Source organism: Varanus komodoensis, unplaced genomic scaffold, assembly GCF_004798865.1.
Source record: "Varanus komodoensis strain SLA01 unplaced genomic scaffold, ASM479886v1 scaffold10, whole genome shotgun sequence".
Classification (NCBI taxonomy): Eukaryota; Metazoa; Chordata; class Lepidosauria; order Squamata; family Varanidae; genus Varanus; species Varanus komodoensis.
In genome coordinates this window covers 27,451,447-27,472,597 of record NW_025335269.1, presented here as the reverse complement: position 1 = coordinate 27,472,597, position 21,151 = coordinate 27,451,447, and positions in this window count along the sequence as shown.

Here is a 21,151-nt window from a genome sequence, read left to right as displayed (position 1 = left end):
GATGTTTCAGATCTTACCACAGAGTTATTTAATTCAGGTAAGAGTTGGTAATGCAACAGCTAGAAGTATGATGGTGTGATCCAGGATTGCTGATGGACATTTTTAATTTCAGCTCTCAGAAAGAAGCTTGTGTAGATTTAGTGGATGGTGGGAAGCAAGTACAAGTAAATATGGCCACCCTTTGTGGACAATCACCTGCCCATACGTAGAGAGTAATGAGAAAAGCAACAGAAGGTGTGGGGCTAGAAAATTTCCCTTCCTCGTGTGTAGAATAATTGAACAGGGCTATATTTTAACAACCATCCTAAAAAGCATACATAGAGTGTGAATGCATGTTCACGACACTATGTAATGCAACCCTAGTGTAAAACTTGATCCTTCCATATTCTTTCCCATGATACAGAAACGGGACCAATCGTTTGGACAGCATTTCTGCTTTCAGAAACATGGTGCAAGTCCTTGATGATTCTGTTCCCTCTGCCTCACCCTTCCAACATCTCCCAAACATCTGATGGTCAAAAGCATATTACTTTTAAGATATAAGTTCCCCAAAAGGAGGCTTATGGGACTTCATATATCTCAGGACCTTAGAGGAGAAGGTAGGGGGCTTTAACCCTCTGCCCTGTCCGCAATTTACATCAAAGCAGGATATAAATTGCAGGCAAGGTCAACTCTCAGAAACCTGCCCTGCCATCCACCCCATCAGACCCAATGGCATCCACCACCACCCTAAAGCTTTTGTTAGTATGCCCAGTATTATGTCTCCATATCAGTCCTAAAACATATCCTTTGCTCACAGGGAGCAGAACATATACTTCAGTATTTAAAATAAACTTTCTGTACTTGGCATGTCCATTGATTTATCAGTGGAAAAACCCCTCCCTGACCTTGGAAGGAAGAGTTTCAGAGAGTTCTGCACATCTCAGTAATAAATTGTGCTTCCGTCCATTAAAAAAGGCACACTTGGAAGTCTTCTATGCACTACTTAGGCAGTATGCAAAACTGATCTGCTGTAATCCTGCTTGCATGAAAATTAATCATGGGATAACTATTTAAAATAGATACAAGCAAACAAATAAATCTGGATTGCAGACCTCCAGAAGCCTACATATGCTAGTGAGCTCAAGAGTGGAAGACTTATTTGCTGGTTTTGCTCTATAAAGGCTTCAAACAACACAACAAATTCAGGCTTATTTGGTCATAAATGCAGTAATCCAGACTGCATTTTTAATTGACCTTGGACTCAGAGCATTCCTTTAATGATTTAGAAATGCCGTTTGTTTAATTGTTTATTACCCTGCCTTTCCACCAGAAATAGGAGCTCAAAATGGGTAACTGACACTCAGAGCAGCTATTCAGCATTTCCTTTCACAGACCACCCCACCCGCCACAAAAAAATCCAATCCATCATCCTCTATATTTCACACATGCATACATTTTCGTTTTCCTTTGTGTGTCTTATTAGCATTGGGAGAGGAAGGTGGCCAGCTGCAAAAGAAGATAACACTCCTGCCCTTTTAGTGGCTGCATAGACCAGGGAAGGTATAGCTCGCACGGCCAGTGGCACAAGCTGGAACTCCCTCTTTTGCACAAGTATTAAAGGTGCAACAGCCCAGTCCTCTTTTGCATCTGGCCATCCTAAGCAGTGCTAGGAAACACTGCAGAAAAGGCTTTTTATCAAAGAGAGATGTCAAAGCTGGGGATAGTAAATATCCACTTGACCAGTTCTGGGCCTGATCAAAAAGTCCGTGAACACTTCAGTCCTACGCAGGCTTACATGGGAATAAGACTCCAGAATTCTCATCCCAAACAATCTAAAAAGTCAGCCTCACAAATTCCACATGAATAAGCTGGGAAGGAGAAACAGCTCAGGAGCTGAGCCAGGTAAGCTTTGTCTCCCATAGGATTATTGGTGGATGAGAACACCATGCAGTTCAGGGGCAACTATGTTTAGGAAAAGAAGAGAATGTGTAGAAACAAAGAGAACTGGCAGGGCAAAGCAGCAGCAACAATATCAGCGGAGTACATCCTATACTTAACACAAAAATTCTACCTTTATTTGCTGTGCAGACTTCTGAAGTAACCAAATATATATCTGTTTTTTTTAAACTGTTGACAGTTATATGCCATCATATCTGCTTTAAGGCTATCAAAATGGTGTACAGTGCTAAATGCAATAAAAAATTTAAACTATAAAATCAAGAGCCTTAAAGTAGTAAAAGCAGTAAAATTGCCTATGTCGAATGGAGAAATTGAAAAGGCCAGGAGAGTGGGATTCAACCCTAGTCCTTGAAGGATCACATCCCATAGTTCAGGGGCAACACAGGAAAAAGCCCTCTCGTATGTGTTCACAAATGGGCCACTGTGGCCCTGGAGCCCTAAGAGAGATCCTTCCTGCAGATCACACTACTGAGGCATGTTGATATTGAGGTAGCCAGTCCCCATGGCAGAGCATCAGCTCAGTATGGAAAGACAGAGGGACTTATTTTTGTTGTTAAATCCTGAAGAGAGGTGACCTCTCAGCCACCGGGGATAGAAGCAAGCAGAAACATCTAAAGGCAACATACACCGTTCATGAAGTTGGAGGTTATCCCAGCTGCTTACTTAGTGTAGGGAGCAAAATGGCACAGCTGAATGGGACAGAGTTGCTGGGGGATGCTAGGCCCTAACCTAGCGAGGGGCAGTTCTGACTGACAGAGTGCTGCCCAGCCTTCCCAAGCTGACTGGCCTCCCCCGGTAAGATCAGGAATGGGAATTGGTGGAAGGGCATTTTACATTTGAGTGCCTGTTCCAGCCAAGGCAGCCTACTTTAGGTTCAAGGATACTTAGGAACAAACAATATTATTTATTAATGAGACTGCAGGGATGCAGAATAAGAATATGAGCATGTCAGAGTAATCTTGTATTCCCTATGGCTTATTGGTTCCTGGAACAGGCCAGGAAATGCTCCATGGGCCACCAAAGGTGTCTGGCTAAGTGACATCTCAACCCCTCTCCCCAGGTCAAGACTGAAAGACAACATCTTTTGCCATAAACTTAACAGAGTTCCTCTCTCACACTTTTGCAGAGTCTGGACAACCCTTTCCTGGGAACAAAGCTGTTTCAGTAGAATAAAAACCTTCATTCTCACTGCAAAGGCAGGAGTTATCTACCGAATGATTGCAGAAAGCAGCTTCAAGGAAATCATCCCTCTGGTGCTTCCTAAGGAGAAGGTCATCAGGCCTTGGCATACTTTCGGGAAACTAGTCTGGGTTTTGGACACTGGGAATGTTTGCCACACTGCCTTAAACCTTAATGACCTGCTTGTCATTGTTCCAGTGAAACTGGAACAATACACACGGGCATTTCATCCTGGCTTTCAAATAAGGATCAAAGGTCAAAACCTCTATGTCAGAATGGCTTTTGGACCCCAAAAGGGGCCTCAGGAAAAGGAGGTAACACAGTTATGCAGACTGTAGTATACAGAGGTAATACAGTCTGCATATTTCCCCTGCCTGACTCTTTATAATATTACTAAACTCAGAAGCCGAACACAGCTGAATGCAGGAGTGATCACATAACCAGTTTCCTGCACTTTTTAGACATATTTATAATCCCGCAGAGATGTGAACAACTTAGAAGGAACTCCAGTGTATTTCCTACAAACTAGGAATGTGGCTTTTTTATCCAAGTACAGATGTGATTTATTTTGATATCACTGTATCTACATACACTGTGAAATAGACTGACATCTAACAAAGCCATTTAGGAACCAACACTGTGTCAGTTGTAAAAATGTCTGTCTTCGGTGAGCACTGAAGTCTCTAAACCTACTGTGGATGGTTAACATTATACAAACATGATTTGAAAGCCTGACAAGTTGCTAAGTGTCTGTAGCAACTGCAGGCCTGGCGCTCTACCGATAGCATCTATTGTCTCAGACTGCAACTATAAGCTGGCAAAACTACCTCTTTCTGTATATATTGCATAGTGCTAAAGGGTGATATCCACTGGGGTAGTCCTATTAAAATCCATGGAACTATAACAGTGTGAGGCTATGTTAAATCACACTGCATAGGGATATGGAAGTGCCAGGGTTATGAACAGGGGTGGGGTGGGGGGGAAGATGGAAAGTATCTCTGTGATAGTTAACACAGTTAACAAATAGGGTTTAACTGGTTAACTCTTGTTAACTAGGTAGGATTTGCTATTTCAAATGAACAAACCCTCCTCTCAAATATTAGGATGACTAATAGACAGAACTAAGGGTTTACTTAACAGATCTAGGTTATAAGGACAAGAGCATGTTGAAGTCATTTCTCCTTGGTGGAAGCTGATTATTTGCATGTATTTCAATCTGGTTCCCAGCCTTGCTCTGGGACCAAACAAAATTGGTCAAGCTGGGTAATGGATGGGGGGCATGGAGCACTGTTGCCTTTTCTGGATCCCTCAGGGCCAATGCTCCTCTGTTAGAGATGCCCTTTTTAGCCCCAATTACAGGGGTGGGTGGGATATCTGGCCAGAAATAGGAGGGGACATCTAGTCATCTCAAGTTTATTTATTTAAAGCATTTATGCCCCATCCTTTACAGAGGTCTCAGGAGTTGTCATAGTCTTAATCTAATGTAGGTTAAAAGTGCTTACACTAAGCAAGCAGAACATTTAGTTTGGCCTTCCCTGGCCTTCTGGCTTGTCTAGCTGGGTTTGACTGAAGGACACATGATTCCAAAGGCTTTTGTTCTTTCTGGAGGGGCATACCTGAGGGTGATCCTGAGGGACTCTTGTTCTGCTCTATGACCATTGGCCTTTGCAGTGCCTCAGGATTTTGTCTTGTCCCTTATGCTTTCACACACTTGAAAGCATTAAAATATGTACTCTAGAGAGGCATGGATTAAAATCTCATGCGTATGACACAACCCTAATTTTCTCCAACTAGTCCCAGGGAGGTTGTGCAACACAAGGCTGGTGGCCTTTTGAGGACGACTGAGGGAAAATACAAACTGAGGCACCAAACTGTGGCACCTTGAGAATTAACTGGGTAGTGATCTGGGTGGTGGCATAAGATGGGGGGGGGTTGCACTCCCCATAACTGAGTAGCTCGTGGCAGTCCTGGACCCAGTGCTACCTGTAGATGCACCAACTGCATTGCTTTCCAAGAGCGTCTTTTATCAGCTTGGGATGATTCACCCATTTCATTCCTATCGGGGAAGGCAGCCCCTGTGACAGTCCTCTGTGCCTTGGTTGTGTCCAGACTCCATTGCTTCAATGCACGTAAGGTGACTTGGGAGCTTCAGCTGGTGCAGAATATAGCTGCCTGTATGTGCTACATCAGTTCTGTACCAGCTGCAGTGATGACCAAAGTATTTCCAGGAATAATGTAAAGGGACAGCGGTGACTTTGAACTCTGCTTTTTGTACCTATGAGAACCCATCCAGGCCCTAAGATCACTCAGAGTTCTTGCTCATGCGCTGCTTGCTTGCCTGACACAAGACAAAGGGCCTTTTCTATAAGGTCCCCATTTGCGGAATATCCTGCCATAAGATGTGTCCATAACTCCCTCCTGTTTTTAAACAGAACTTAAAGACCTGAATGTTCCAGCTTGCTTTTAAATGGCTGGATGTCATTACTCTTATTTTAAATTTGTCACACTGCTGTGTTAGTGACTGTATTTTATTCTTCATTCTTTAAAAATTTACCGAATAAGCTGCCTCAAGGAAGCTTTGCCTCAAAAGGCATTATAAAAATATTTTAAATGACATAATAAAAATACAAATTGAAGGGAGACAGATTCAGTTCAGACCTTTGGCAGCTTGCTGAGATGTTGGGAGTGCTTAGGGTGTTGTAGTGCCTTAAGGACTAAAAAACATATATATATTGTAGCATAAGCCTTCATGGGTACTGTCACCTGGCCGCAAAAGCTTACACTGGAATAAATCTGTTAATGTTTAAGATGCATAAGACGGTTTGCTGTTTTTAAGACAACAGGCTAAGGTGGCTATGCTTCTGGAAAACCCTGGGCCCATTCACAGAATTGGGCCCGTTCGTAGGACACACCATGGGTTAATTTGCCAGGTAGTGCATCATACATGATCCGCTTCCAGTCTTGCATAACAACCTCCGATCAGTCAGAATGTAGGTTACTGTGTGATGCAAAAACCCAGTTACTCCGGAGGTGTTTTAAAGCAACCCAAATTTAACCTACATTAGTCCTTAATTAACCCATGATTCGCCACCGCTACATGAAAATGGGGCAATATCTGGAGAGGGCTAGGGTCTCTGGAAAGGGTTTGGTCTGCACTTGACTACATCCAGCAGGAGTAATGTGAGAAACCCAAGACAAGGCAGGAGAGGTCTGTGCCATTGCTCTCCTTCCTACTGGACCAGTGTATAGCCAGCTATCCAAAGTTAATGGGGGGGGGGGGGAGTGTGATTCCCAGCAAAGGCTCTTTGTGTGTGGGAGGGGGCTTCATACAGTACCCCTGCTAATAGGACAGGGCCCAAATGGTGATACTGGCAGTCAAAAGCCAAAAAGAAGCCAAAGTGAAACCAAAGAAAGACAAGGGATGGTCACAGGCCCTCTTGCGTTATGCTCAAGAGCCTTTGGCAAATGTGAGGTGAGCTGTCTTAGCCAATCAGCAGCAGACTAAGGAGTGTTCCTAGGATTATTTGAGTTAGTTAGTTAGTTATTTCCTTGGGGTATAGGGAGTTTTTACAGCAGACCATCTGAAATCCTTCAGTGTAATTAACAAGAGTTCTTTATGGCCTTGAAGGGTCCTGAGGCAAGTGCTTTAATGAGTACATGCAGGCCCACCTTCCTAAAATGAAGTTTTTAGAGGCAACTGAAACACAAAAGCAAAATGGCTTCCTTCGTGGAATGTAACCCAGTTTCGGTGATCCTACACTAAACCTGTGTGTGTTCAGATTCCAGCCCATATACGCCCAGATTATGTTGTTGCAATGTGCCATCAAGTTGTCTCGCATTTCTGGCAACTTTAAAAACAAAAGGCCTCCAAAACATCCTTTCCATGACAGCCCTAGTTGGCTGTTCGAAATGTAAGGCTGTGGCTTTCTTCATGGAGTCACTCCATCTCTCATTTGGTCTGTCTTTTCCTTTGCTGCCTTCAATGTTTCCTAGCATGATTCTCTCCTCCAGTGAGACTCACCTTCTCAATAGGTTGAATCCACACTTAGAGTAGAGTAAACCCATTGAAATTAATGGAACTTAAGTTTACTTAAAGGCAAACTTACATCTAATTAATTTTGGTGGGTTTATTTTTTATTTAGCTTGTATTGCTCCCCATTAGCCATGGACTCTCTGGGCAGCTCACAACATAGTAAAATGACATTTTAACAGCAATTAAAAACAGTATAATTCAATCATAACAATCACAATATAAAACCAACTAATACAAAGTAAAGTAAAATAATACCAAATAAGATAAAATAAAATAAAAAGGGATGTAAAACTAAGCAGTTAAAATCTATTTAAAATGACCCTAATAAGGTGAATAATAATATTATAGATTATTATGTTATTATTATACATTGTAAAAATCTGGCATTGAAATCAGTATCAGAGTATGGTATAAGCAAAACACTAACCACTGAAACCATTAAAACATTAAACGAAATAGATCACCCACCAAAATAATTAAAAAAGATGTATGTTTTTGGCTGGTGCTTAAAAATATAAAGTTAGTGCCAGTCAAATCTTGGATCCTTCTCCTTGCCATCTCCCCTTTACTTTTCTAGGGGGAGGGAGGCAGAGAATGGCCTCTGATGATGACCTCAGTGATCATGTTGGTAAGTATGGAGATAGGCGTTCCCACAGATAGCCATACTAAGAGTAAACTAAGGCATGTCTGGATCCAGCCCAGTGTTTTTGATGATGGGTGAGATGGGTTCCTAGTGACTTATGGGCTCCCTAACTCAAACTATTTCTTGATCACTTGTTGTGTCCCTGAGAATATCGATTGAATTCAAAACATGCTTCATTCCTACTGATCTTCTCTGAAAAGGTTACAAGCAATCAGAATTCTGAAAACAGGGCGTCTGTGTCCTGTTCATCATATGCTCTGAAAATATATCTGTGGGACAGCTAATTAGAAGATGCTTCTGATTTACTGTAGTATATTCATTAAATGAGAAGAGTTAAACCTAAGTTTGTGTGTGTGTTTTGCTTTAGTTAATACAGTGCTATTTAAGCCCCTGGCCATCATTTATTCATTTTCAGTTTTATCCTTGGAAAAACACTATGTTCTGGAGGAAGAAAAATGAATACCTTTTGAAAAAAAGAGCACTGATAATGAATAATAAAATTGCAAATTATAGTACCCAGGGAGAGAAAAGAAAGGAAGCATCTAATGGGAGGCTTGTGCCCCACCAGTTCCTTTCTGTCCCCATTGATTCCCTTTCACCCCTGCTGATTTGCCTCCAGCAGTGGTAGGTCCCACAGAATCTGCTGCACAACGGGAACCCACTGCTAATGTGATGGGGACTGAGAACTTCCTAGAACAAGTCCTGAGAACAGTCAGAAGCACTAAATCTCTCTGCTTGAAAAAGGGAACCTGCAGGTAACATATCTATGCAGTCCCACTATCCAGTGGGACCCATCACAGTCCCACTGGATAATGCCCATATGGAGCTGCAGTTGACTGTGATTCAGTAGAAACGTTCCCTAATTTGTGCAAGCATTTCTGGCCCCACAGCACTCTGGGATGGAGGGAGGGAGGAATCAACCTTCCTCTCCACCATTTCTTCCTAACATACACAGAAAGGGGCAGGGGAGACTAGAGTCTGCATTAGAGATTCTTCTGCCTTTTCTTTACCTCCTTCCCTGTGTGTGTAGAATTTCAGAAGCATAAATGATCAGGAAGAAAAGATTTGAACTCTCCTCCCAAAGCACCATGGGCCTGATCCAATTTGGGACTCCTCATGCTTACACAAAAGGAAGGAAAACAGCCAAGTGTGGCTGCACTGCGTGTGAAGAGCAGACTGGTGCATTTGGCCCTGAACCATGCAGAGAATCTACATGAGCAGAGAACTCAGCACTGCGCAAGATGCTTCTTCCATGCTTAGAAGCTTGTGGGGATGGGTGGCCAGGATGAGGCAGAATCCCTGCTCTCTCTGATGTGGGGGATAGTAAGCTGCAAAGCAGACTTCGATTCAAGCTATAAATGGCTGCTCCTGAACCCACACACGGGCTTCTCTACTAGAATGGAAAGGCAGTGACTGGACGATCCTTTTCTTTCTTTGTTAAAGGCCATGTTAGGTAACTTGGACATGGGATGAGCCAAAGAGCCAGCATGAATCAAGCCATTCATCACTTTTCATCTCACTCCCACCATAGAATGTAATCATAACATCTAAATAAGAAATGCATCTCATATGAGAAAGACCCAGAAATGGGCCAAGACAAAAGAAACCAAGAGAAGTGCAACAGGAACAAAATCTCAAAACTGCCAAAGAGAGACCAGTTAATACCCTATTAAGCATAAAAGTATTTGTGTTAAATCATGCAACTTGTCACTTTCCATGCCTTCAGTGGAATCCATGACCCGTTGTGACACAAAGTCTTCCTTTCACTGCTTTGGAAGGATGTAATAAGGTACTAATTCACTGCTTAAGAAAACTTGAAGTCCATGGTAATTATTTGTCAAAGATGCAAGTTTTTTGAAGGCCAAGAGAAGCTGGTAATAATAGGCAAAATTGTTGATGGAAAGTAGAGTTGTGCAGAAGGTGTGTGCATGTGTGTGGATCAAAGTGCCTATAGCTTGGAAATAGCCTTTGAAATTAATTTCCATCCGGGTTTCATCAGTCACCTTCCCTTCAGATCTTCAGGAAGTCTTTGAAGGGTTCAATGTTTTCAATGACTTTCTCACAACCTGTGGGGAGAGCTTTTACAGTACAGTATTGTATAAGTATTGCCTATTCCTATTTTGTCTATAAGATGATTTTTATCTTGTATGCTGCTTTGAGAGGGCTCAAATTAACATAATTTTAATAAGTCAGTAAATCAATGACATGCAGTAAAGGCATGGGAGCTAGCTTTAGGGAGTGTTAAAGCAGAATTGCTTGCCCCATTCAGAGAGGAAGACTTGTCCCCTGTACATACAACCAGAGTACTTACAACACAAGGAGGCATCTGTTGCCCTGCCCTGCCTTTGCATACAGACCAGTCTTGTCCAACCCACTGCCCTCCAGCTTTTTGGATTTCAACTTCTGTCAGCCCCAGCCACCCTGGCCAATGGCCAGGAGTGCTGGGCACTGTAGCCCCCAACTTTTGGAGGGTGCCTGCAGGTTAGGGAAGGCTGCTGTAGGCTGTGCTCCACAATACCAAGGGCATCTCTGCACACCTGGCAGAGGGCAGCTCCTTCAGCCACCTGCTGCCTGCACACTCTTGTGCCTCCTGGAATCCTACCTGCCCCCCATAGATAGCATGTTACATAGGTTCTGATTAATCCCCCTGAAACATTCCGTAGGAGCTGTTTAGCATTTGAGGAGGGGGGCCCTTTCTCTCCCTACACTCTATTCTACAGACTATTATTACTGAATTAATGTAGATGTCACTCCCTGTTGATCATTGTAAGATGCCGTTGACTGGATGAGGCCCTTGTGCAGACCACACATAGGCAAGTGGAATCAGGAGATAAAAAGAATTTTCTATCATTGCCTGAACACAAACGCACAAATCTTTCAAACAGAAATCTTTCATTGATCAGTAGATGGCAAACTTGCTGCATCCAACTCCTACTCCATTTTTATCCTGTTCCCATTTACAGTAGAAGCATTATGCTCTGTTATAATTTAAGATACTTTTAAATTCATCCTATTTAGTTTATTGTAGAAATGATTTGTGCTCAAACCACTCCATATAGCAGCTCTGTGCTGTGGTCTTTAACATGCTACTGTAAAGAAATATATTAGTCTTAATTAATATATGTGCAAACTTCCCACAGCTATTTTTTCCACTGTATCTTAAATTATTACCTCTTTTGCTACCAGAGGTTTATTTTTATTTGGAACCTGCTTGTTTTATTAATGTAATTTCCTCCATAAGGTTTTGCAGATGCATTGCACTTCAGGACTTCATTTCACAATAGAAAGCTTTGCAAACAGCTTGGTGTGAATATGAAGCTAATAATTAGGATCTTCTGAAATGTAAAAGTCCCGTATGACAGCAGTGAGAATATTTTTTTATTTATAATGTATCTCTAATTATTCTTTGAAGTGATATGCATGTAACCTATTAGAAGAACATTTTGTATTTTTAAATTCTGAAGAAAAGAAGTTGATATACAGTTAGCAGCAAGTTAGTAAGTGCAAAACAGATTCTAGGATTTAAGAATGTGCAATACTAATACTTTTTAAAGGTAACAGTAAGGATCAGAGGTTACCAGAGAAATTAGCAAAATTTAATTGCTCCAGCAAAAAAATAAGCACTGAATTTGACTTTGCATTCTCATTTGCTATCTAGAATGCTCTAGAAAAATTCTGTGCCTGTATTGATTGTCAACAGTGAGAACTGTTTTCCAGTGTTTGCAAAATAACAACCATGGAAAATGCACGTTGCACAAATCCTGATCTCTGTTGACCTTGACTTTGCCTAATGCTATACTAGTAGGAACCATTAACATTTTTCCCACCTGTGGGAATGAATGGCATTTTTATTAAACCTTGAGCTTGACTTTTTTTTCTTAACAGCCTTAGTAAACAACTGACTATAGTAATTACGAATTGTATGTCCAAATATTTGTCTCTGGTACCAATGAAGGCAAACAGGTCATAGGAAAATTTATAAACCAAATGTGAAAGAAAGAGTGGAAGGCTAGACTCTAAAGGCTTTATAGCAACAATATAGCAGGCATGCGTACTGTGTTTTCCAAGTACCCAAGGTGTGCTATGTCGGGATTCTCCACAACAACCCTATGAAGTGGGCTGGTATTATAATTGTATTTATTACACTAAATATAATTGATGCATTCACTGTAATCCCTACAAGAAAGTGCAAGGTCATTCTGAGAGATGATAACAGGCTGTGATCTGTGGCATATTGCTGTTGGGCACAGTCCATTAACTGCCTGTCTCCTCAACACCAGTGTCTTCCTTCCCTCTTTGTTACGTCTACATAACATTGCCTGTGTTGACGCTGAATGCTTCTGTCCACTAACCAGAATGGGAGGAAAAGAGTTAATATCATAGAGGAAATGAAAGTGACCTCCCACTTGAGCTGTGTCTTTCCTGCCCCTTTTCTCCTCCTGCCTCACCTGGAAAGGCAAAACGATCAAGTGGCCTAGTGCGCCTTCCATCCTTCCCTCCCTCCCTGAGAGAAGAGGCATGTTCTTCTCCCCACTTCTAAGCTAAACATCCAACAATGGGCTTTCCTTATGGACCAACATCTCTTGCATGAACATACCAACATCTCTCCTTCATGCAAGTCATATCAGGTCTGGGATGAACCATGGTGGAATCCATCCCTCTACCATTCACAGGCTTCCTCTCATGCTTAGCTAGGTCTTGCAAAGCAAGCCAAACCAAGACCAAATCTGTGCACACCCAGACAATGATGGCTGTACTACCAGCAGCCTACCTTCATGTCAGGTGCAGCAGCCCAGGAAGCTGTTGAAGGGGATGAAGATGAGGGACACTGGTAGTGTCATGCAGGCACCCCTGGCTGCACATGGGGCTTGATCCCTGGTGAGTGCCCTGAGGATGCTGGGAGCTCTTGCCAGGAGCTTGAACACAGGGCTGCTGTAAAGTGGGGTGGAGTCAAGCGCAGAGCATCTATCATATTCCTACCCCCAAACAGTTCCTCACACGTCCCTAAATTGCACATAGATTGTCTGTGATTCAATAAAGCATTTTTTAAAGCTTTTTTTGTAAGCCTCTCCATATGGATTCCAATTGATCTGGGTGCAAGCGACAGCCTCTTAACGAAATCTGCTGATCAACACCTGCTTCTGCTGAACTGATACATTACTATGGCTCACCATGGTATTCTATGCGTGCTTACGCAGAAGTAATTTCCATTGTGTTCATCCGGGCTTACTTTCATCTACATGTGCAAAAAACTGCAACCTTCACTGGTTTATTGGGACGATTTAATATAGGCCTCTGGCAAGACTGTTCATCAAGACCATCAGCAGAGTTTCTTCTAGACCAAAGAAGTGGTGGCGCTCAAATTGGGGAGTGTGCAAAAACAGTGGTGGGAATGGGCTGTGCAGTTTGTTTTTCCATTTATTCTTATTTTAAGATTGCATTCACTTGGACTGAATTCGTTTCTCTATTTCATTCATTTCCATTCCCCACTTGATTTCAGTGGGGGACCAACCAATTTTCTGCTGCTTGTGAGTTTGAGATATTCTATCCAAATGGCATGGGATATTCTGACCTTCTTCTGTCTCATCAGGATATCATACCAGCCAAGTTCTAGATCGCAAATAATAAATATAAAAGGTGGGGGAGAAATGTCCCTTTTAAAGGTGTTTCAGCAATGATACATGTTCTATACGCTTTCCACTGCTCTCAGTGGAGGATGCGACAGCAATTTTCCAGCTGGTAATTTTTGTGCTTTACATCATATTGGCATGACTTTGTTAGGCAGTAGAACAGCCAAATTTCAGATGACTAGGACAGAAAGTCCCTATTTTATAGGCAATTACAAAAGGTGCACAGACATAGCCTAACTGCTATTTAAACCAGGAAATAGAGTTTCCAATCTGTCAGTTTCAGTGCTTTCTCTCTTCCCTGTAAACTTTCCGTGACCTGTGCAGCCTGCAGAGGTTCCCCTTCTTTCACTGTCGTTGCTCCCTTGTTCCCCTTGCTGTGACCTTTCTGTGAACTGTATCACAGGTCCCAGGTGATGGTTCCACACCAGAACAGGCAAAGCAGTGGAAAACAGGGGGACAAAGTGCACGAATGCGATTTCATCCATTGGGTGGGTGCACAATGTATCACTTTATCCCACCCTGGAATGAAGCTGTGGTGTGTTGGTTGTTTTGAGAACAAGCCACAATGTTCCTGACAAACAATCAGGCTCACTGTGGGTTATTCTCCCTCCCCGTCCCCTTCAGACATCCAGGTGGTATTCCAGGAGACACCACACCAGGCCAGTTTGCCTTCTTCTCCCCATCATGAACCCAAGCATGGCTGACCATAGCTGTATTTCCCCCATTTGAAGTATGCTTTTTTGGAGGTTGCCTTTCACAATCTCCAATTTTACAGCCAGTGCCAGCCCCCGCCCCCAAGAGGCCATATGGGTCACCTTTACAAGGGGATTTTGACAGGGCGATGTGGTTTTGTGTTTGTCTTTGTCAGGCCAAATGTCCCCTTTGACCTACTGATCTGTCAAAACCTGCTTTTAAGGGGGCCCAGAGTTAAATAATAAATGAGATCCAAAGATTCCTGAAAAGGGGGAGTGGTACCATTTTGCACTTTCATAAGCAGCTGGAGTCTTGGGGGAAAGTGCCAAATGTTTAGTGACCTGAAAACCACTAGGGAAAAAAAGAAAAAAAAAGAAAAGAGAAGGATCTTGCTTTAAAGGGGGTGTACATTTCACCACCCCTTTTTCATTAGCAAAGTTCACCTGCACCCTTGTTTCCCCTTGATGGTTTACCCTTTGTCAGATGTCAGAGAAAAGCAAAGGGTGAAAACTGCTGTTTGGACCATTTCTGGGTCAATTCTCAGGTTTGGTACCTGCTGCACTGTGACAGCAAGTCCGCACCTGGACATTGACCCAGCCAAGGATTCAGTTTTTCAGAACTGTGCAAAAGAAAAGCTCTGCACTTGCATGAGTCCAAATATATACCAACTCCCAGATTGTGCACATCGAAGACACTTTTTTTCCCTTTTAAAACAATGGCCAGCTAGTGACAGCCCCTTGGGCACTTTGTAGAAAATGCTACCAAAAGCTACACAGTGTTGTTTTTGCTGCTCTTAACTCAGGCCTCACTCTTCATGGAACTTCACACATGCTGGGATTCACTGATTGCGTTCAGACAACGTAACAGCCTACTCTGGGTAAAATAAACCCAACAACAGCCTATGGTGACTCAGCATGGCTTGTTCGTAAAACAAAGCTAGGAAACAGAGAGAGGTAGCCATGCAACCCATGCTGCTACTATGAGAGGTGATCAAACCTTTTTATTTTAAGTGAAGAAAAGAAAACTTTTGCCACCTTTTCAAAACACGAGAAATCTTTGCCCTTCTTCCTCTACATCTGAGGAATGTACCTGTCCTCCTGAAATTGCTCAGTATCTCCCCTTTTGATGGAAAATGAACAGTCCAGGATATTCAACCTGGCATCAGTCTGAATAGCAGGGGACAAGCTAGCCAATTCTTTGCAGACACCTAGACAGGCAAGAAATTTAATCATATAAATATTCTGTTATCCTTGGAGCTTTGAGACGGGAGTGTTGCAATGGGCAAATAACTAGCGAGGTCTGTAGGTAGTCACTTGGCAGGATCCACTTTTGCTGTCAGCCCAGCAATAGCCAGTCATATGGCAGTCCACACATTAATGTGGCTCATTTCTCATAATTACGCATGCATAACATTTTCTTCCTTCATGGTTAAGAGCTGTGGCGAGGAGGATTAATGATGAACTAGCTTGTGACCACAGGGAGGCCTTGGCAGTCAGTAATTATACAAATGCAATTGTGAAGCTTTAAAAGGCAATCATTGGACAATATTGACTTGGAAATTGTGCAAGAAAAGCAAGAATTATTATGATCATGTTAACATCAATCCCTGTAGCCACAAAGCCTAGACAGTGAAGCTATATATCGATCTGTTATATGGCAGGTAATTCTCTACTTACCTAACGTCTTTCTTGCTCTTCCAAAGTGTGTGTGGAGGTAGAAAGGAATCCAACTATGAATACCATGTCCTTTCATTCAGTTCAACTGAATCATCACCCTAAACTCTGCATGAGGCTAATCTGCATGGCTGAGCTGAGTCACATGAACTTCACTGAATCTCATACTGAGCTCGCAGGCTGAATCTGGAGTTCAGGCAACATTAATTGACATCCATCCGCGCCCTTCCAAGTGCTCTTGATTAAAATTCAATATGTAACCCAGGTTGTTCCGAAAGCTGCGCGCTCACTTAGGCAGCACTCCCATGATCTGTTAATTGAGTTTAAGTCCCACTACAATAAAGAGACCTTTAAATGTCAGACTGCAGCCTTCTTTTGGTGACTCTGTGGAAACAATTGGCTGCATCCATCGCTTTACTCCCAAATGGTTCGGAATTTGACAAAATGAGGTTCCTATAAGTGAAATGGCAGAACCTCTGTGCTTGCACATCCCAGCAAACTGCCACAAGGGTGAGAAACAAGGTGGCCTTTCCCAACCTCATGCTGTCTGTGTGTGTCAGATGGCAACTCATGGTCATGGAGGGAATGATGGGAGTTATATATCTGGAGGGCATATTGCTGGGGAAGGCTAAAATAGAGGATACATAGCTGCAATCTTCACTGGATGGTCTTCATAATCCATAAACCATTGGGTCTACAGCAGTGGTCCCCGAAACTTCTTGGGCCACTGCCCCCTTTCCTCTTGGATGACAGCCCTTGTGCCCCCACACCTCTTTCTTTGTATTCGGTCTACAGCTTTACTGCAAGTTTAAAACAACTAATCACCACCCTCCTGGATCTCTCCACCCCCCCCACCCCCCAAGGGGCTGGTACCGCCTACTTTGGGAATCAATGGACTGTTACAATACTGTGGAGATACTCTGTGCTGCCCTGTATTTTTTTAAATATTGCATTTACTCAACTAAAATACTTAAATTCTAGTTTTAGTTAGATGTTTCACCTCCTGCCCCCAACACACAGGAAAAGCTGGTGGCAAAACACTCACGGAAAGTGCCACTTCCAAATGCAAGTGTGGGGCATTGCATGTTTGAATGTTCCCCATGTCAGAAGTACCTCTCTAAAAAGCTACTGCATTGAGCTTGGACTATAAACCTCCTCTATATTTTGCCAGAAGCAAAGTGTGTTTGATCTGGGAATGGAATCTTGCATGCTAATATGGTTCAGCTCCATGAGACCTACAGAGTATGGTTTTCTAAATATTTGCTAACTGGGAAAATCCTTGGCTTTGTGGGGAATGAAAAGACGTCATGAAGTGGATGGCCAAAGCTGGTGCATGACAAATTACAATCAAGCTTGACTTCCCTGTTACATGAAGAGGAATAAAGAGCTTAAACACTTTAACCCAGCATTGCCGAAAGTGAGAAGGAAGAAAGGGTTCACCAAGGCATGTTGGATTGTCCTGCTCTTCCTGTGTAATATCAGTAGCAAGCAAGATGCTGAACAGAGCACACAAGGTCCTTGGCTCCTGCTTGAAAAATTTACCATTTACAATGGATACATTTACACAGAACTGAGGCCAAAGTGTTGCCAACTTTCCATGAGTTTCCCATTGGTTTCCCATTGACAAGATGATACAGAAGAGCTTTTCTACATGAAGCTGTTGATCACTCTATCAACTTTTAGTTTCATTGCAGAAACTAAACAAACCTCTGAACTAAGAGCTTTGTTTAGGTCGAACTATGGCAGAATAGCTTCAACACACAAGTAGAAGCACCCTTTCAGAAATAACACTCTATTTTCCCTGTAAAACAAGAAGAAAAGTGCTCTGCAAAAACAAAAGGAGACACAACCAGAAGTGAAACTGGGAACTGGAAGATCACAATGGCATCTTAGTAACCTGCACACAATCATGAGTAAGGAAACACGAGCATACAATTATTGCCTCATATAGAAAATCTCTAAAAAGCCCAGCTGCTGAATTCCAACCATTCATGCAGCAGTTGAAGAAAACACTGTTGCTGCTGTTGCTGATATTATTTTTATTGTTGTCATCATCCTCATCATATCAAAAACATCGCCATTGTCATAAAGGCTGCGTGTTTGGGACCCTTATTTGCAAAAGTAGCTGTGCACATTTTTTGTTTCTGTTTTTCCTGACAGGAGTTGCATATCCTAGCATATCCTTTGGATCCTATCAATTTTGCTCACTGTTCCCATTAAAGGCATTGATACCTGTCTGCTTTTCACATTGAAAGCAAGCGGGCAGCAGTGTACGTTGGCTCACGACTATGTTAGGGACTCTGGGGTTGGAGTCAATGTGTTCCCCATGCACAGTGCTAACTGGCTTACTACTGTTCAGTTGCCTGGGCTCCTAGGTTTCCTTCCCCATTCATGCAATTTACTAAAATGCGATTCATTCCATATATGGTTCAGGTTGCCCAGTCCTCACCAGAAGATGATGACCATGACTTTACATACGGCGAGGTACGCAGCAGTCCCTGCTGTGCCTCTGATCTAAGCTGTAAATTCTTCCCTGTATTTCTCCTCCTGTTCTGTGTTCTGCTCAATAGAAGAACAAGGTAAGCAAAGAGTCCAGTAAACGTACAGGGATGGGCATGCAATGTCACTCCCCCGTCTCAGTGCCTCACAGCTTTCAAAGATACAGGTGGCTGCTGTGTCTAGGTGACCCTGTTTCAGGTGCCCAGGCATCCCAGTGTCCCGCTTATTTCAGGGGACTGACAAGATAAGCTTGTAATGAGGGTAGATTCCCCCTTTCAAGATGAATTATAGACTGTGAGGAAATGCATTTGCTCCTATAATGATTTGCACATAGTTACTGCTAAGAAGATCTACAAGTCTTACAGGAGTTAGTTCCTATGGCAACTAGATTTTTTTAAAGTATTTGTTTCTATCTGTAGTCTGATGGAATATTCCCAAACTTTATGGCTGTGGACATGTTTCATTAATTAACGATGTCTTTTCTCTTTCTTCTGCAGATCTTCACATGGGACATAATCCTAACCCTTCATGGCAGAGGCGTGCAAGTCTCACAAGCATTTCATGAAATGTGCAAAGCACAGTGGAGGAGAGCACAGCTACTGCTCCCCCTCATGTCCTGCCTTTTATCTGGACAACCAGTTTTGGCTGCCCTAAATAAAGGCCAGCAAGGAGAAAAGGAGGCTGGGGGTCCTCTCCAGGAAGTCCTTTTCCATCTCCAAGGCCCTGTTGCAACTGGGGGTAGATGGGGAAGCTGGCACTGGTCTTTCCATGCTGGCTGCTTAGTCTTCAGAGTCCTGAGAGACCATGGGATGCATCACACTCGGAGCACTTAGGTCCTCCGAGTGGACTGGCTGGGCGGCTTGTGAACAATCCTGTAGTTTGGTAGGATGCTGTCTTGCAGGTGAACCCAAATAATGGATGGGGAGAAAAATCATTCTGTGAGGTCATCTAGATTATAATATGCCCCAATACTGTACTGATTAGGTGTGCAGGACAAAATATACATCCAAGTTCACCTCTGAATTACTTAGGATGCAGTCTAATAATGTGGCCTGTCATCCTCTGAGTTATAGGCCACCTCTGCTTAGTGGGAGGAAGGTGGAGGTGAAGGTCATTTCCAGGCTCCTCTCACCAGCTTTGGCCATCTAAGTACCTAGGTGTCTTGGAGCATGAGGAGAGGAGGTTGAGGAGCCATAAGGAACACTTGTGTGACAGTGGAGCCATTCTGCTCCCCTCCCCATCCCCCTAGCCCCATCTCCAAGGTGGTTTTTTCAGTCTTGTTGGGACCAATCAAATGCATATTTAGACAGAAAAAAATCCTGCATCTCCCAGCATTCCCTAGTCAGCCATCTGGCTGGGGAATTCTGGGACTTCTAGGACCATCTGCTGTCTAAATATGCATATATGGGCTGGACCCTTACTTTGCATCTTGCCTGGAAAAAGAATTCTTGACAAACTAATGAGTTTTTTCCCCACTTTGACCTAAATTAGACATATTGCTAGGAGACAGAACAGACAGTAAAAGAGACCCCATTTGCATTCATTTTGCATAAGCACAGATTGTTTAGAGGACTGTGTTGTGCTAAAGAACAGTAACATAAAGGCACATGGAAAAATTATCTAAAAGGTCACAGAGGCTATTTTCCTATTTCTATGGCTGTTCTTTTATTAGACTATTTTTCAGTGACATGATGATTGTTGCCACACTGTGGCTATTGCACGTTGAACTGACGGCTTAGTTTTGTACCAAGAAAAACACTTTTTATTTTCAAATTAACATTTTAAAGCTCACCAGAAATAGTTCTCAGAGGATGGGTTTTTTTTAATTAGCAAGGAACAGATCACCTAGGAAGCTTTTTAATGTCCTCCTTGGGAATGCAATGATGGATTTCAAGCATATTTTTGAGATTTCTTATGGCACCATGTTTCCGAGCTTCTGCTGACTTCCCTTCTTAGCTGTAAAGAGGGATGAAAGGATCGACATGGAGAACAGCATGACAAATGTTGATCTGTAAACTCAGGGCATATTTTGGTGAAGCCATGGGTGCTTCCACTTTACGCCTCTCTCTCTGGAATTGCCATTCTTAGAGCACTCATTTATTATGGAATACCCAGATGGTGCCTTTTTCAGATTGTTGACTTCCAGTGTTTCCTCACTTCCCCATCCTGCCTTTCCCCAGATGTAATTTGTTGCAATTACTGGTAAGAAAATCAGTAATTGCTGCCGGGGACAACAGCACTCTTAGGTTAAAAGCCTATAACCATTTATCTCGTAGGAAGCCCGATTCAACTCAGCCTGATTTGGCATGCCCAAGATTGCATAATTGAGCCATTTCGGGAATCTGGGCCTTTCTCAGTCCCAGATTCAGTCAGGTTTTTGCTTCCTTTTGAACATGGCTGAGGTATCGGCGGATTATTTTCTCCTTGAGTTGCCTATCTGTGAACTTCTTCAAGCTACCTTCTTTTACCATTAGAGGAGTACCTAATTACTGATTTCCTGTCCTTTTTTTCATGTACTAAGCATAGGACACTGATTGGTTCAAAACTGAGAAAGGAGTTCGGCAAGGCTGTATACTGTTGCCCTGCCTGTTTAACTTATATGCAGAGCACATCATGAGAAAGGCAGAGCTAGATGAATCACAAGTTGGAATTAAGATTGCTGGGAGAAATACCAACAACCTCAGATATGCAGATGATACCACTCTCATGGCAGAAAGTGAAGAGGAACTAAAGAGCCTCTTGATGCGGGTGAAGGAGGAGAGCACAAAAGTTGGCTTGAAACTCAACATTAAGAAAACTAAGATCATGGCATCCGGTCCTCTCACTTCCTGCCATGAGAGTGGTATCATCTGCATATCTG